This window comes from Zonotrichia albicollis, chromosome 4 (assembly GCF_047830755.1).
Source record: "Zonotrichia albicollis isolate bZonAlb1 chromosome 4, bZonAlb1.hap1, whole genome shotgun sequence".
NCBI lineage: Eukaryota > Metazoa > Chordata > Aves > Passeriformes > Passerellidae > Zonotrichia > Zonotrichia albicollis.
The window spans coordinates 70,371,729-70,390,599 of record NC_133822.1 but is presented as its reverse complement, the minus strand read 5'-3'; the positions used below and the strand labels follow the sequence as shown (position 1 = coordinate 70,390,599).

At 40.5% G+C, this 18,871-nt stretch overlaps 1 protein-coding gene across 7 annotated transcripts in view; it reads right to left on the bottom strand.

Moving 5' to 3' along the window:
* Window positions 1-18,871, bottom strand: part of CALD1 (caldesmon 1) — a 162,338-nt gene that overhangs the window by 86,299 nt on the left and 57,168 nt on the right. For all 7 annotated transcript variants that reach the window (XR_012580132.1, XR_012580133.1, XR_012580134.1 and 4 more), the window contains one exon: window positions 11,123-11,216. The gene's annotated coding sequence lies outside the window, so the exon portion shown is untranslated. The remainder of the gene's footprint in view (window positions 1-11,122; window positions 11,217-18,871) is intronic.

Genomic DNA, 18,871 nt, shown 5'->3' with positions numbered 1-18,871 from the left:
CATCATCCCTACATTTTTAAAGAAAATAGAAATATGACCAAAAAAACCACAACACAACTAAAGTTCTTTGGTTTGCTGATGCTGAACTAGTTTTCCCCCAAGAGACACTGAGTATTTTGAATCCAGCCAGTTCCTTGGAAGAAATGAATCACAAATTTTCAAGGTGCTGCCAGTTGCTTTTAACCCTCAACTCATCTTCCTGCCCAATATCTTTACACTTACACTAAAAAACACATGTCACCATGATGGACACACAGCAGCTCCAAGTCCAGTTATTCCATGGCAGAACATCATGGAAACTTCTGGAATTCCTCCTGGCATGGATCCAGCTGCAGAAATTTCTGCTGGGCTTTTCCAGCTCACGCTTCTGGTCATCTTTAAAAATGAAACCCAGATTGTTTCCTGCCAAGTAGGTCTATTAATTTATCTCTAATGAGCAGCAGTTCCATGTCATTTTGGCTGAAAGCTGAAGCAGGAGGTCAGTCCTGGCTTTAAAGAAGTAAAGCAGGGCAGCACAAACACAAAGCCTTTCAACATGACCATGCAAACAGGGTATCACAAAATAGATGTGTATCCCTCAAAGTCTACATCATACACCTCCACTATGGGCTGAGTTGAGCTGAAAACAAGGAAACAAACAAGTCACCAAACCAGAAGACCCAAAACAGTGAGGATTTGGCCTGGCTCAGAGTCAAATAAACAAGACAGGTGAGACCTGGCAGTGTCCTGTGTGCACAAAGTCACACATAAATGCTTTGTTTTAACGTGACAAAAGAAAGTTTCGCTTGAGCACTGCATAAAGTAAATAAATTTTCAAAATTCTTCATTTATTTAGGAACAGTGCCTCAAATGTCTGTGTGGTCCAGAGGCAAAAAAAAAAGAAAAAAATCCATCAAAGAAATAGGTGGGGGAAAAAATCCATTTCTGTACTAAATGTTACCTACTACCATTCACTAAATCCTCTTCCCTATGCTTCCAAAACCCCTATGGGCTCTCCTCCAGCCTCCCCTGTTGCCATGTAATTCCACCCAGCTCAGACATGAGCACACATAACTGCTCACAGTGTAAGTTCTGGGCACCAAAGGCACATGAAGCCCATTTTTCACAGCCACAAAATGTAGCTGGATGTGTAGAGAGAAGAATCAAACCAAAGTCCCAGATGATAATGCTTGCAAACTTGCAAACCATACTCCAGATTAAAAAAAAAAAAAAAACCAAAACACACTAACCTGAAAATAGCTTGCACTCTTAAGGAGAACAAAGAAAATAAAATCCACATCTGAAAATCATAAACAAACAGTCAGATTTTTCAATGCTTACCTGAGCCTAATAAAACCTTTACAACTTGTAAATACTGACAAGTGCCACTTCAGATCCTGTTAAAGGAGTCCCTTAAACATAAAAGACAGGTTGCTCTCTAGTTAAATCCTTTCTCCCTTGCTTTTCCACTACTGAAAGTAACTGAAAACAGAAGACATGCATCTTGGTGCAGCCTGACTTTTCAGGAAGTGTAAATGTAATTATTTACATCACACTGAACATCAAGTTTGCTCTCAGTTGCACCCATCTACCTTTACACAAAGCCACTTAAAATCCAAATGCATCAACACTTAGAGTCACATAAAATAAATGAACCGATTAGGTGATACCATCTGCAAGACACCCCTAATAAAATCCACTAAAGATAGCACCAGTTTTCTTAGCCAGGGATGCTGCGCAAGACACAAATTCATAATGTGCAAACTCATAACGTTACTTCAAAGAAAATGGTGCCACAAACAGCATTATAAAAACACTGCCCAAAGCAAGGTGTTGTATAGGGAATACACATTATTTCAAAGTCTGAAGAATGTGCACATATCTCAAAGAGGGCACACCCAGGGAACAGATCTGAATTTTTACTATCTTTGCTACTGCTTTAAGTCCATACTGTTTTGGTATTTATATTAAAAAGGAGACAAATATCTTTGGAGATGACTAAGCAGTTTCTTGATTTCTATTAAGTACCAAAAAGCAACCTTGCCAATTTATCCATATTTAAGTTTCTACAACTTAATATAAACTCACTTCCAAGAACTACATAGGTCTTCTTAAAGTATGTGCAGCAAGAAGTCAATGCTGTGCCAGCTGGCAGATTAAACAAGCCATTAAATAGGCTCCTACTGAATTTAAAGGATTGTTTTTCATCTTTTCCCTCTCTTCTCCTCCACATCCAGATGTATTATTTAGGGGATATTTTCCAGCACCGGTAGAAAAAGTCAAAGAAATGCCCTTGGCACATAATGAGTTTTCCCTTCAATGTGGTCTCCTGCTGCACTTGGAATTTATTCCATTACTGTATGGCTTGCAGTGGTCCCAAAATACCTCTGACTATGGGGAAAATGTGTTTGGGATAGGTATGACTATTTGAAAGCAGGGACAGTCTGGGTAGATGATTTTACCCAGCCCATCGCTGTCCCAGTGTGCCGTCCCACAGCCCACATCCTGCAGGCCCCTGTGCAGGAGAACACTGTTGCTCCCTACACATTATAGCTGAGAAAGGAAAAATCCACCAGGACTAAGGACAAAGCCACCAGCCTGTCCTTGGGTTGGCAGAGAAGCTCCTTTCTCTGCAGTCCCTGCAGGACTCAGTGATGAGAATTAAAAACCAGCTGTGGTAAAACCCTTCAGAGGACAGAGGTCTTCAGTATTTCATTTTTCCCTCAGAGGTTCAGTCTTAAAGTTATCTGATGGGGAAGAGGTTTTACAGAGACCTCTGTGAGACAGAGAGAATTTTGATAAGAGGATCCAGATTTACTCCTGAAAGAATTTCCTATCTAGGTTGTTAACACAGAAACCAAGAAAGAAAGGATAAATAAGAGAAACGTGCAACTGTCTACTCCAATAAGCACTTTGTCTTTCCTGACCAAGTGTAAACTCCTGAGTTTTGTAAGAATTTATAAAAAGCATGCATGCTATAATAAAAATGGGTCTGAAGCCTTCTGAAAATGGAGTTTGCTTTGTATTGTGAACGTCTCAACTACGACAATCTGAACATCATGATCCAGCAGGATTCAGAGGATCAATGAGTCTAGAACAAACACAGATATTAAACCAGCCCTGGTGTCATCTACAAAGGAAAACCAAAAGAAAAGCAAAGCTAAATAGCATTATTTCAGATAAAAATGCCTATATTTAAGTTTTCCAGATAAAATATCCCAAAAATCCAAGCTTCATCTTCTCCCTGTGGCCATTTCAGGCTGACTGGAACTACAGGCAACTGAAGGATTCATAAGCAGCAGTGGCTTATGAAATGCCTGATAAATAATTTTAGAAAAAATTGAAATTTTCAGGCCTCTCTCAGAATTTCAATTTCGAGGTAGTAAAAACAAGCACAGCCTCATAAGCCTGCTACTGAACAAGAAAAGCAAGAAAGGCTTAAAAGCAAGAAAAGGCACACAAGGAGAGGCTGAGATGGCCAGCACGGGAACTTGCCCATGGCTTGGAGCATCCCCTTTCCCAGAGCAAGCAGCCCCTCCAGGCTGGTCCCACAAGGGGAGTGAACCCCTTTTCTCCCAGCCAGACCCACAGGACATTCTGGCCCCAGCAATGACTTCAGCACTTGGCTCCAGCATGGTGTGATTTGCCAGAATTGTTCTGGGGGTCACAAACAACCCCCGCTCCCTTCTTGAGGGGTAGTTTAGCTATTAATTGCAAAAGCTGAAGTGTAAAAACCCGTGTTTTGCATGTATTCTTTGTTTCTAATCCCCAGCATCCGTAAGGGGACTCCCTCACTTGGCTAGCAGTCGGGATTCATTAGAGCTTTTATGGTGATTCTTTCTGTTGTGCAGATAGATGATGAATCTCAGATGTTTAAATAGCATATAACAGTGCTCCATTGACCTTGCTGAGTACTGTTGGAGGGGAAAAAAAGGTAATTTTCCTCAAAGAAATGTTAAAAATGTGTCTCCACTACAGCCCAGATGCAGAGGATAAAGAAACTCCAGAGGGATTAAAATATTTTAGATTAATTTGGAAGAAGGCCACATTGTGTAAAGCCTGGTTAGTTTGGGCCTTTCCAATTCCACGCCGTATAAACAAACCCATTTAAACTGCATTTGTTAGAAGGAATGTTTTAGAGAAAAAAAAAAAAATCCCCCAAAGCAGTTGTAACTCAAATGACCTCCAGTTCTGTATTCTCTCCTTACTGCCTAAAGAACAAACATATGTACAATACATTCTAGCCAGAGTTTGTGCAGTTGCAGCATGATTCATACTGCTTGAAAATTAAATCATTTAAGTAAAGGGATTCTGGCTCCCTCAAGCAAAGTTTTAAAACTGAAGCAAGGTTGGTTTTGGAGCCAGCTTCCATGCTTTGAAGAAGACCATTGCTCATAGATTTTTGCTTTGGGCTGAGTGGAAGAAATTAAAAGACGAAAGTAAATTGAAAGCAAGAGATGGAAAGAAAGGGGAAAGGGGGGGTAAAGAAAAGAACCTGTAAGATCAATACAGATATGTAGGAATGAACCTAATGTTCAGCATGTCACTGACTGGCAGGAGCAAATCCTTAAATGTTCACTCACTTCCAATGTCAACTTTGGCCAATTTTACTCCTACAGAACAGAGGTTTTGCTCCCTCCAAAGGGAAAACTCAGATTCTAAATAACCATAACAAATAAAGATTTGCTGACAAATTAATCAATTTGAGACATAAACGAACATGAGGGTGGCAGCCAGAGGGGTAACAAAATGAAACACCCACACTTTAGTCATTTTGCATGATCAGCATCTGCAAAACAGTGGGAACTTAAAATAAAGGGATTTTCCTTATCATCAACCATAAATCCCAGAGTAACTCAACTTTAGGAATAACCTATCTGCCCTGTGGATAAAGAGGCTTCTCCAGAAGCCCCAGGTCTCCTTGTGCTGTTGAAATGACACCCAAATATTTCACTGCAACCACATCACTGCACAAATACCTTGTCCCAGAGGATGGGAGGCAGCTGGCACATCTGAGTACAAACTTCCCTCTCCCAAACACCCAAAAGAGCCAATATTATTTATCATTTCACCACTGAATGTCAGCATCTTGGAGAGGAATATGGCAACTTGAAGCTCAGAAAAATACTACTCAATAGTTTTGGACTCAAAATGAAGGGGGGAAGTTGTTGTCATTAAAAGGCATGCATTTTCAGATAATAGAAAGATTAATTTAAATTCTGGAATTTGGGGGCTAGCATCCCTTCTCATATCATGGCCATAAAACTCATAAAACTGGGATGATTGCTTCTGCAGCTATCACACATTTGATAGCACACAATTTTCTTGCTAAAATGCTGCCCTGTTTCAGTTCTCCATGTCATTTTTCCTCTTGGTTGTTTCTTCCCATTTGTGATTAACACATTTCTCTATCATCTCACACACATTTTCACTTGGGCTGCTTCTTTAGCCAGCCCTGTGCTCCCATACCCAGCCTCCTTGCATGGATGGAAGGGATGCATTAAGCTCTCCTTGGAGATACTCCAGGTTTGCAAGGATATAACCATGAGGAGAAAGCTGGCTAAGGGGACTCTTACATCAACAAAAAAATCAAGACAGAATGTGGAACTCCTTGTGGTTGGGTTTTGTTCTTCAAATGTCATGTATGGACCTTTGTTTGTTGACATACCCCTCTACACACTCATGAAAACAAGATGTTCTCCTGTCACTTAGACTATCATGGTAAGACATTTTAAATAAATACTTCACATAATTTCAGAAACAGATGTTAGGCAGTAAAACTGGATGTTTGCAATAGAAATGGCCGAGTCCTATTTAGTAGTGCTTGGAATTTTCTGTTTTATGCTTCATATTATCACCAGCAATGCATGAAAACTCAACAGCTATTACACCCTCAATTTTTCTTTTGAAATGCATTTATCTTTAAAAGTTACTCCGAGAAGTTTACAAGTAGAAGTGAATATTTTTCAATACACTTAACTCTGCCCTTTCACTCACATGCCTGCTACAGTTCTACATACATGTATTTTTTATTTTCTGCATCTTCAGTTGGAAGTGGGTTTGTTTCCTCTACCATCTCTCACAGTGGCTAAGAAAGGGTAAAAGATACTCAGCCTAAATTTTGCTTCTCTGGGCAGTTCTAGCCCCAGTGTTACTCCCTGTAGTACTCCTGGTTAAGTATTTGTTTACCAACAACATAACTCCAGTGTTAATATTGCCCTTCCCTGACTGATTCAAATGGAGCATGTCTGGTACCTGTAGCAATAAATTTTGAAAAACTCCTGGCTCTTAGTCCAGTGGCAGAAGTAAGATTCATTTGATTTCTTCATAAATCCCATTGTTTCAGTTTATTTACATGCTACAGCCAAATTTCTGTTGTCTGAGTGAGCCAGGGTCAGTGTGGTGTTAAGGTCAGAGATATAGCAAGGACACCTCAGTTCGTGCTGTTACTTTTTTAGAGACTATGTAGACTTTTTAAGGAATAAAATGCCCTAAAAATTCTGATAACAAAAAAAAAGATTGAGAGAACAATTAACATAAATGACTAAATCAATTAAATTTTATGTTGAGTTTTGTAGACTTTGCTCAGGTTTTGTCATTCAGGATTTTCTTTGTATGTGTAAGGAAAACAGCACTTAGATTATCCTCACTTCTAACAGGAGGGAAAAACATGACAGAGATTTGTGTCTCAGTGATAAAACCAGCAAAAATAGAACATTTATGATAACCCAGACTTTGAAAAACATCAGTAAAAAGCCCCCTGAGCTCCATGAACATGTTGCAGGCTGCACATGTCACATAACTACGGACTACGATTTTTTTGCCTGAGGCTCCCACATTTAACAAAGGGAAACGCTGCTTTCAACAAAAGATGCTATTCTAGCTATGTGCCCTTTTACCCTGTCAGAGGAACAGCTGGTATCATAAAGTCACAGCTAATTTGTATCATATCTGCACTAACAGTCAGATTTAGTTTGTATCAAGCTTTCAAAGTTGGACTTAATGCCACTTGATGGATGACAGCTTTTCTTGCCTCCCCCTTCTCAAAATATTTAAACATTGCCTCCCACATTAAAAAAGCCCTCCCAATATTCAAAATACAGGGTCTTTAACATGCTCACATAACCAAAATACATATTAAAGATAAATCGTTAAAACTACCAAATTAAAAATCCTAAAGAAGGGTGAGAATACGATACCATCAGTTCTGAAGTTCAGTGACAAATAAAGAGTGCTTTAAGACAGAAGTGTGGGTACTAAGTGTATTGGAAAAGAATTTTATCCTAAAAAGAAGAGCAGAAAAAAATCCCTGCCTCAGGTAATCTCTTGAAGTTTGGGGTATTTTTTTCTCCAGATTCCAGTCTGCCTGAAGAGACTGTAAGGGGTTTTTTCAAGGTCAGCACTCAACAATTTAGGGAAGACCAATTTCACTTATTTTTTTTAGGGGACCTGTTTCTCATTTAAGCTATTAAATGTCATCTACTTTCATTTTAAGACCCCTGTAGCAGAATGCCTTAACTGCGTAAAGGGACTCAAGTGCACGTGAGAGGCCAAAGATTCAACAGTTCCAAACCCACAGAGCTCACATGAGAAAAGGTTGCAAAAAAAATTAAAAAAAAATTTAAAAAAAAAAATCAGTCTCTTGTTGGCAAACAGGCATGGGGAACTTCCAGAGATTAGAAGTTCAAGCTCAGTTCATACCAACATCTAACAAGGATGGTGTGCTTCTGAGGCTACCCCAGCACAACACAACATGAGCTGGAGACAAGATACTCTAAAATTTCAGCCATTTCTCACTTCCACATTATGTAAAAATACTGGGCCAAGGCATATCATAATCTGAAAGCCTCACCAAACTGTGGGCAAGGACAATTACACAATTACACAGTGTAATGCTGCACAGTGTAATCATTATCAGGATTCTGGACAATTGGTCTCATTTATCAGAGAAATAGGTGTGCTCTGTGAAGTTACACACACCAAGCCAACAATGGCCCTGGGAAGTTCAAAGCAGCAGCAACAGAAACGCAGTTTTTAAGTGACAGGAGAGCTCATTGTGATGGAGCTGAGAGAGAGCAGCTCTCTATGAAGACTGAAGAACTCCAGCTCCCAGCCTATCTGTCCCTCAGTGCTTGCATTGCCTGACTCAGAAGGGCAATATTGCACAGAGGACAAAGACACAGCTTCTGCTTGTCACTGCTCCCTGATGGACTCCCTGCCAGAGTGCAGCACATTGCTGCCACCTCCTCTCCAGAGAGCTGGATCTGCTCCCCACCTACTGAGAAGATGCAAATAATCAACTCCACTCCCTTCACCCCAAGCACAGCAGTGATTCTGCCCTTACATATGATCCTTCTGCTTGTTCAGAATTCTGTTAATTTTTTCTTTCCAAATGTTCTTAAACCTCTGTCTGACAAGGCATGATTTGTCAGAAGCAGATTTCTCTTCAGCTACCCAAGTGTGTCCATTTCACAATTCCTATGTGCTGTAATTCCTGGAAAATAAAAAATGCTTTTAATCCACAACTTGGGATGAGTCACAACAGGTTTGGGTTCACCCTTAAATGAAGAAAAACTTTCTATATTTAAAGGATGCTCTGGCTTTGTTTACAGCCATTCCAAACAGTTGTAAAACCTCCTCAGCAAAACAAAACCCACCAGGCTCTCATCTCTCACAAAAGAGCTTTTCCCAAAAAGTGCCCCAGTTGTACTCAGAGGTAACTTGATGTCCCAGAAGTTACAGGGAAACTCGGGCAAGATTGAGTTCTACCCCTCCTTTTCCCAGTAGTAGAGAAGGGGGATGAGAGAAGGAAGACCCTCTGTCCATCTAACTTTACCTCACAAAGCCATAGAAAATATCTTCAGAGACTCTACAAAAATGCTTTTCTCCTAAATGATTTTTTAGGAGAAAAGCTGACCAAACCCATTCTTACACAATGTTTCCTAATGGCAAACATCTTCCAACAAAACAAGCATTTCCAAGGAAAAATAAAAGACAATCTTCCAAGGAAAAATAAAAGACAATCTTCCAAGGAAAAATAAAAGACAATCTTCCCTACCCAGTGACTCTGAACCTTAATCTTTGAGGGTAGCACTTATTCCTGAAAGTAATTCATATAAGCATGCTAGATTGCTTTCCAAATTCAGGTTTGACTGTATTCAAAAGCTAACACATGACTTTACAGGACTGTCATGATAATGCTAAACTGTTACTGCCCTTTATATTCAGACAGAGAAGTGTGTCATTTCTAGTACTGAGATAATGCTGGTTTTTTCCTTTCCAAATGAGTGTATTGGTCCACAACATTTGCTTTAATGATTTTTTAAAGGCAACTAATGGCCTAATCCATGGTATTTTCATTCATATCCTCTAAAACTCATCCCCCTGTTAAACCAGCTTTGCCATGTGAAAGAGAGGGTTAAATATAGAAAATATGATCAGATTTTGCCTTTACTTCTTTGTGACAGAATTCTTTTGTCACCTTGACAAGTGCTGGGCAAGCACTAGGGGGACTTCAGCATGAGAGAGGTGACATTTACCCTGCATCCTACATTTGGAGAAGATGACTGAGTCCCTGGAGGGTGGATTTTCAGATGCAATTTATGAACCAAAATAAGGAACCAGGCCCAGCTCAGCCTCAGTTTTGAGGATTAAAGTGTCTTCTTTCAACACCTGTCTACAGATACAACTCCAACTGCTGAGGTATCAGAAACACTCTGGAGGGCAGTCACTGCTCTGTTTGAACATCCAATCCTCAGCACAGGGGAAAAGGACTCACATTTATGACCCCCCTTGCTTTTGGACACTATGGCCTCCTTTGCCTGGATTCATATTTTTAAGGAATTTAAATACCTCATAAACGCACTACTTGGGGAAGCATGTGGGAACTCTAAGCAAGACATCTCATGGGAAGAAGTGTTCCATGGGAAATTCCACAACATTTTGGCCGGTTCTGAATCGAAAAGAAATCCTAATTTTGAAACATCAGCATTTCCTACAACTGGAAATACCAGATTGCATCTGGCTTCAGTTTTAAACACTCCCCCCACCAAAGGCTCGAAAGTAACACAGAACTGCAGAACAACACCCAGGGCAGAGAACAGCCTGCAACGATTATCAACCCGTTCAGCACTTGCACAAACCTTCCCAGAAGTGCAGACAAAGTTAAATTTGCTTCCCCAAGGACGATGACGAAACCTGCTGAAATGGGCCCGGGCCCAGCAATCCTGATGGGGAGGGAAGGCTGCTGGAGATGAGAGGCAATGCAAGCAGTGTCCTGCCTTCTGCTGTGTGTGCCTCCTGCTCCACACTGCTCTTGCCAAAAAAGAGGGGCAGAGAGGCCCAGACACAGAAATTTATCCCCTACCAGTGACCAGCAGCTCCTTATACCCTGAACTGACTTAAAATGATGGTATTTAAGGGAGCTGGCTCAATGCTGGGGCAATATTTCTGACCCATCATGCTGCTGTCACAGGCACTGCCTTAAACTTTAGAGCCAGTCCACAGTTTGTCTCCAGCCTGGAATTTCCGTATATTGAGGGGCTAAAGTTTACACACATTATAAACACTTCCTTTAAATGGTTTGTGAGCCCTCACTTGTTCTGGCAGCGAAAGAACAATGTTTGTAAAAAAATGTCTAAGTGTTCCATGTTGTAAATGGTCGGTAAACACAGTTACTTGGTCTCTCACTTCTCAGAGCCTGCTTGCTCCAAAAAGAAGACACAACAGGATAGCAGCATTCCAGCATATGATCATAACACAAATAAATATGATTTAAGGTTCCCACTGAAAGAAAAAATTGCTAAAATCCAGTGGAGAAACAGAGCTTTTAAAAGAATGGCCATACGCCGACAAAATGATTACTGTAAAATGCAATGATTTTTGAGTTGAAGGTAAAATTCCATGTGAAATGCTTTAAATTAATTATCAATTCTGAACAAAGTAATCACTGGTGTCAGTGACACCAGAGGGACAGGAGCCAGGGGTCTGCTGCAGGGTTCTCCACTGATTTTCACAGGAATTTGGATCAGCCTCCAAAGAAATAAGAAAACACACAAGGAAAAAAAAAGCCTCAAATAAACCCCCCCAGCTTCTGAATACCACAGGAGAGGAAGTCTGAGGTAACTTCTTTGATCATACTCACAGGAAGGCAATCAGAGGAAATATTCTGAGCTTTTCAGTAACAAACCAGCTGCTTGATGAATCAAAACGACGACTCCAGAAAAATGAGGTGAACTCTATACAAAAACAGAAAAAAAGGAACCTTATTTAGCAAAGGTATAATTACTCTGCATTCTTCATTTTTCTTTGGTAAAGTCTGCTTTAATAACACCCCTAGAAAATTAGGGTTTTCTTAAGTATGGAACAAAACTTTAAAAGTTTTAAGACACCAATAAAACCCACTGTCAAAACCTCTAGAAATTAGAATTTGACAAAGGAGATTTTGATTTCCCAATACCTCTTAACCAAATCAGTCACTAAGACATCTTTAAGAAGTGAAGTTTATACAGATTCCTGTTGTTAAAACAAGATGAAACATCTTGTCTGACCAGCAGTGAATTTTCACAGCACAGACTTGTTTCCAGCCCACCCCTCTAAGGATTTAGGATATTCCATGCAGTATAAAAATGTTACAAAAAGCACTCTGCAAAAGCAAATAAACAGTAAGATGACAGCCTGTAGATGATGCAAAACTATTCAGTTTAATCAAACTTAAAAGTCAAAGTTTACAAATGGGGGAAAGAGCTCATAGCAATGAATTTCTATAGGCAAACAGAACTCATTTTGCAGAAGTAAAGGTACAGAAGGGATAAAAGAAACCCTGAGATCATTGTACAAACAGCATCAACTCTAAACAAGCCAATGACACTCAAAACTTCTTGGAGTGTGAGGAGGAGCTCTCTGAGAATAGTAGGTGGCTCCCTAAAAGGGTTGCCATGCATTGGAATGGACTTCCCACCCTGAAAAATTTCTGGGTGACCTGGCAGAAACCCACAATCAGGAAATGCAGAAAAAACAAGATCAGTGAACTGGGGTATTTTTCCCTCTACATTCAGCTACTTCTTTGGTAGTGTACAGACACACCAGAGTAAGAATAAAAACTGCAAGCTTTCTTCAGAGAGCCTCTAGTGGTCTGTTCTCTTCAGAACCAAATACCTTCATGTTGAACATCTGCTGCCAACAAAGGAAGCGGATTATTTAAAAATCAACCTATTTTCAGTCATTTTAAGATAATAGCATGGGGTTGGTGCTTGCATTCATTTCTGGTTATTCACTGGAAACTCAGACTTTTGAGGACTCAGTATAAATGGCTGCTCTGTAATTTCAACAACAATTTTACAGTCTGGTCTCTAGGTTTTAAGACACCTGTCACTAATTCACATTATTGCAAATACTGGGTGGCCAAAGGCAGGAATTTGATTCAATGTATTAGGAGTTTCAGTACTAGATTCAAGAGATCTCAACCCCAATTTTATGCTGAGCATAACTGTACATATATCACATAAGAAATAAGAACAATTTAAAAAATCAACCCTGATTTTCAGGGTATGAAAAGAGAAATCAAGACCTTTAAATCTTCTTCTTCCTCTCCCTGGTTACACCTGCTAACAGCAAGAGCAGACCAGGCTCTATCAGTGCAGAGCCTCAACTCATGAGTAACAAAGCCCTTCCAGGTCACTGAATTAATTCCAACTTTTCCACTAAATTGAAAATCTTACTTTGCTCATTTCTGCGGTTTAATATGCCCTATTTGACTCTCAGCAGGAATAACTTCAAGACATTCAGATCATGCTTTTGGAGGGTCCTGAGTCCAAAAGTTCTTTTCTGCTTCAGACCATTTGTTCTCTTTCAATCTCTTCAAGATCTCTAAAATGGAGACAACCCCCAAAAATATTTTCATTTTATTTCCCACAATCATGAAGACCTCTTCTGCTGCTCTCCTTGTATTTGTTCTGTTCTAAATCAACACTTTTCTGAATCAAGTGCAACATAACTTGTGATATCAATAAAATGACTGAAATATTCTCTCACAGTGCTTGCCTTCCAAAAGAGTTTCTCTCCCACCACAATTCCATTGTAAGCTGACTACGGAGGGTTATGAACAATTTAACAAAAAGGTAATTTCTATACAACTTAAGCGTGAAGGAAGTTCAGGCTCAGGTCAAAAAACAGACTCCATAAATCCAACAAACATCCCTCAGGTTTGGACACGCTTTGGGCTGTCATCTTCAGTGGTAAAATTGGCACCATTTTTCCTGATTCCTCAGTCCTTCGAATTCCCCTGACCATAAACTTTGGGTTCATGTTCTGCTCTCATTTGTGCAATGGCATTAAAAGCACCCCAGGCCTTGCCACCCAGCCAGCACTGCACATTCAAGACTCAATTTCCAGCTAACAGGGGCACTGTTTTTCCCAGTGGGAATTCTGGGAATCATAGATTCCCAGATAACACAGGACAGTAGCCATTAAACACAATTTCAGTAACTGAAGTGCTTTTATCGGAAGTTCTTAAAAATGCTTCATCAGAAGTACTTTGTGGCTTAAGTTCAGGAGTTGCTCTCTCTTGATTATAAAAACTGGAGAAAACAAATCCCATTCAAGGTCATTCAGCAGTTGACCTGTGACATTTGAATGTGGGTTGGGGAGGGCTATTAAAAATAAAGAAAAGCATGGTTTCACTGCACTCTGCTCTGTTAATGAGCCTGGTTCCATTACACCTGGTAGTTTTGAATGGAAATAAAGTTACAGGGCCCTGTTATCAAACTCTGTGTTGCAGGTATTCCATTTTATCCAAGAGATCCTAGCAGTGATCAATATCAGATGTTTAGAGTAGAACACAGGGACAGGGAAAGTATATAATGGTGCTTCCCACAAATACCCTACAACAGCTTGTGACTTCCAGAATGCCTGAGTCAAAGGTGGAATCCATATATTTACTGATCTCCATGACAGCCTTTTTCCATTAGGTTCAACAGCTGCCAACACTGAAAAAAAATCCTGTGACAGAGTCCTCACTCACCTAGAGCACAGTTAGCTCTGGTATGCACACAAAGTATTCAGCATTGCATCCCAAACAATGGAGCAATCCCAAACCTGACAGCAAGGTGGTTAAAAAGCTGTCTGGGAAATAGCACACCTGGGTTTCAGTCCCACTTTCATGTGTTACCACTTAGGAAAATGAAATTGCATCAGTAGGAGAGAGTGGGAACATAAAGAGTAGTTGAGAAGTGCATTTGAATGTTCTTTGTGACAAAGGAGGTAACCCGGTCTACCTACTGCACTCTGAGTTAGCAACTTGTTAGATAAGAGGACTCATCCTCTAGTCAGTAAAAATAGCAAATATTTCACAAAATCACAGAACAGTGCAGGTTAGATGACACCTCTGGAGATCACCCAGCTCAATTCCCTGCTCCAAGCAGGCTGCCCCAGCACCAGGTCCAGCTGGGGTTTGAGTATTTCCAAAGATGGAGACACCACAGCCTCTCTTGGAAATCTGTTCCAGTGTTGATCTCTCATAGTAATAAAGTTCTTCCCTAAATCTAAATGGATTTTCTTTAATTTCAATTTCTGTCCTTTTACTGGTACCTTTAGGAAGACTCTGGTTTGGTTGTTTTTATTGTCATCTGTCCCTACTCCCATGGTGACAGAGACACAGTGTGTGACAGCCATAGAGTTAAACTTGAATCTCACCCCAGTTACAGCTAGGAATTTTTATCCATAGATTTCAATATTGGCTGTTGTGCAAATGATTTCTTTCCTTGTGAGTCATGAGAAAGACAGCAGGAAACCGCCTTTTCTAAAAAAATAATGTAGGTGAAATATTTCTTTTAATACCCACTTCTTCCAGAACTACTTTTCTCCTTCTGATTTTTATGTTGTCACTGTTGTCATGTTATTTATTTATGTGGGAAGGCATTACAGAGGGAGCAATTAAAACTTTTCCTTGGACATGCTATGTGTAAGAAGATGAGTTTTCAATACAAGGATTTGGCAAATGAGTGTTGCCAGCAGCAGACAAGAAGCCTCAAATTCATCCATCATTAGGATACCCAAAAAAAGGTGCCCAAGGAATTTGACCTGGAAAGGGGACATATGTATTTCACACCTATGAGCTGCTCACCCAGACACTTGCACACAGCTTATCAACGCAAAATAACAGTTCAAAGTAAATAAAAACACCTCATGCAGCAGTGTGATTGAGTTACATTTAAAAACCATAGTCAAATCCCACTGGCTTCAGGCTAAACACACATTTACATGCTCTGCTGAACACAGTTTGCTGTACCTGAGCTCCACCTCCCAGAAGGGTGCAGCCACCTCCTGGGGGAAAAGTTGTGTGAAGGAGAAAGCAGTATGGCAGAAGGGAAGGGGAAGATCTAAGATCCTCCTAATGACAAACTCATCAAAGCTTCAGAAAATGACAAATTTCCCCTCCACCATCTTAAAAATCCAATTATCCTTACACTGACTTGAGTGGTACATTGACAGTAGCAGGACACACTGATATTTTGGAGGAAAGCCACTCCTCTTGCATTCACAATGATTTTCTCTCAACAAAAGTGAACATCTTCCAGATACAATGACTGCTCTGCAAACAGGGTTTCATTCTGCACATCCTGGCATGGAACAGGAAAGAAAGCCAAATGCTTCCTGAGGTTAAACACACCCAAAAGGAAGGCTAGGTACAGCTCTGCGTGAAAGTTGATGGCGAGATCTGCGCTTGCTAATTCCTGAAAGTAGAGAATAACAAAGTATGTGTGCATCTAAGCAGAGACTAACAAATAAGCAAAGTATGTGTGCATCTGCACAGTTGTGGGCTGGAACAGCATCCTTGGTCATGCAAATATAGCACTTGCTTCCTTCTTTGGCCACATTTGTGCTACTAAGCAGAAACCATTTGCTAACCACGCAGCAGTGGCATCCACATGGGCAGCAAACCAGACTCCTCATCTCTTCCTGCTTTGCTCAGCACTTACTGACCACAGGAACAAACAGAGGGCTGTGCTCCTCAGCTGCTCCATGCAGGACCTGCTGCTCTCACAGGGACAGCAGGAGCAGGCCGGGCCTGCTCCAGAGCAGCCATTTGTCCTCACTAAACCTCACTGCCAACAGAGCAGCGACATGCAAAGCAAAGAAAAGCCAGCTGAAGGGGAGCATCCCCCTCTCAAATTCTGTGTTCGCAAGAGAAAACATTTTAAATTTTAAAAGCCAAAGCTGGTGATAGCCCTGTTTTTAATCTGGAAATTGAACATGAGCTCCTCTACATCACTGGCAGTGGATGCAGGCCTGTCTGCAACAGAACGTGCTTCTGAGGGGAACTCTTTACTGCTAATAAAAAGTCCCAAATTCCTTGCAAATTCGCTGTCCCTTTCAGAAGAGAGTTCCAGAAAGCTCAGAGCTCTAATCCAAGTTGTTAATAATCCATAAAAAATACGGCATAATAATTCAAAAATAGTCTCTTCCCACAGACAGTAAATGGAGACTGCCTGCTTTAAAGCATATTTTGACAGCTGCTAGTATCATTCAACATTTCAAATAAAAGAATCTGCTCAAAAGAAACAGAGAAAGCTAACAAATTTGAAACAACAAAAAGATCTCTTGTGAAAGCTCTGATTTTCTCCTCTTCTGTGTCATCTTCAGCTATGGAATGGAAACACACCAGTGGAATGGAAGAGAGGAGGCTGCAGGGAAAATTCTGTGAGCTGTATCCTTTTCAGGGAAGTTTAATTAACGGCATTTCTGAGAAGAATTTTGATTGACAGGATTAGTGCCAGCACTAAAAGTTTCTATTTGTGGATCCTGGAGCTCACAGCTCCCATAAAAAATAAAAAGAGTTCAGAAAAGAGCTTTGTGCAAATGAAGGCATTCCCTCAGCAGGGAAGGTTCATGTGAACCTCTTCTGTGGCTTCCCTTCACATGGGTTTTTCTGTGGAGATAGGATAGCACAAAGTCCCTGGAGAGCACCTTCTCCATGAGGCAAAAGGTTTGCTTCCATTTTCTAGGTTGGTCCTTGGGGAAGGTTTCTAAAAGGAGTCAAAATCAAACCCTAAGAATGAGTGTTCCCAAATTCTGTGGAGGGAAACATTTGGTTCCACTTTCTTTTCTTTTGGATTTATTTCAGCTTTTAGTTCAGACTAACTTTTACTTTCTAAACTCCTACCTCCTTCCTGCTAAGACAATCTAGTATTTTCCCAGCAACACTCAGCTCAAAAGATTTCAATTCTCTAATCATCTATAAAGACTTGGGACAAATGATTAAGTTATCACAAGCACTGTGTTTTATTTGATTATTGTCAAATCTTTAAGTACTATCTCAAATAAACCATCTTTACAAGGGGTAATGCATTACATTCCAAAACAAGAAATTGGAAATGAGCCAATGCTGCTCCGTTGCAAAAACAAGGGAAGGACACAGCATTCCAGTTCCCACAGGAAGCACACACCAGTTTGCTGAACCATCCTCCAGAAACTTTGAAATGGAAGAAAAGAAGGAGGAAAAAAGTTATCCTCTTCACTTTCTACATCCCTTCTCTACCACCTTCCTCACAGGATAACCTAGTTCAGATCCACTTATTCCATCCCAGAAGTTTTTGTGCATCTTGTTTGCATCACATCTGGATTGTTTTGCCCCATTTTTTCCTCTGCTCTTCTGCTGCTTTCCCTCAAGTCTACTGTTCTCCAGCTTATTTGCTCACTCCTGTTCACATTCTTGCTATACCAAAATTAAACCAATGTCTTGGCCCAGATCCTCTTCCTCCTACTCCTTATTGTTATTGTCCCGGTATTTCCTACCTCTGATCCTACCTGTTTTGGGGGTTTTTCCCATAAACCTCCAATCTCTCCCTTCTTGCACCTTAAGAATTCTTGGATAATGTAATTTCCTCAAATTATAAACATCCCTCTGCATTTGGGCTTAAAAATTTCTGCATTTTGATTGAGACAAGATGAACAGAGCTAAACTTCCACAGAGGAAAAATATCACAGTGCACCAGAATGCTGCCACTTACTCAGGAACCATCCAAAAACCCATTGCAAAAAAACTCTTAAGTGGCTTTATTAGGTATGGAAAGCTTGCAAATCAGGCATCACAAAGAATGTCCCAGTAGCCACATTATTGGTGATTAATACATGTATCTTCCTCCATAGGCTGTTTCAGTGACCCAACAAACCACTGCTTTTGTTCCAGCTACTTTCTGGGAGCAGCTGGAGCTTTGATGCTTTCAGCTCCCACTGCTGGCAGTGTTTAATGGAGATGACTGGTACACAACCCTTTGAGTTCAGATCCACTTACTCTACCCCAGAAGTTTTCATGCATCTTATTTACATCACATCTTGATGGTTTTGCCACATTTTTTTCTCTGCTCTACTGTCCTCCAGCTTATTTGCTCACTCCTGTTCACATTCTTGCTACACCAACCCTAAGGCTGCAGCATTGCTATCTCAACTTTAATTTAATTAAAAATGCCTGCAGAAAGAAGCAGATATGCCTAAATACTCAAAAGCCTCTAGATGGCTACACAAATACTGAAATTTTGGTCTGCTCAGGAGAGCAGATTGATTGTTACAGATGGGCACCATAAGGAACCAGCTTTGTCACCCCATGCTGGAAAATGGATCATCACCCTGACTTCTTCCTGTCCTGCCCCACGGATGGAGGAAATGAAGCTGCAGGAGAAGGCATGGCAAGCATTGTCTATTTTCTACCTGTTCACTCCTTGTGCAAACACAAGACCTGGCAGTTTGCAATCCATCATCTGGAGGAAAACCACCAAGGGTGCCTGTCAGCCTTCAAATACTACCTGTGTGCTCAGTGATGCCTGAGCTTTGCCAAACCCACTCCATTTATTTTAATGAACTACAAGTCATAACTTCAAAATGCAGTTTTGAATCT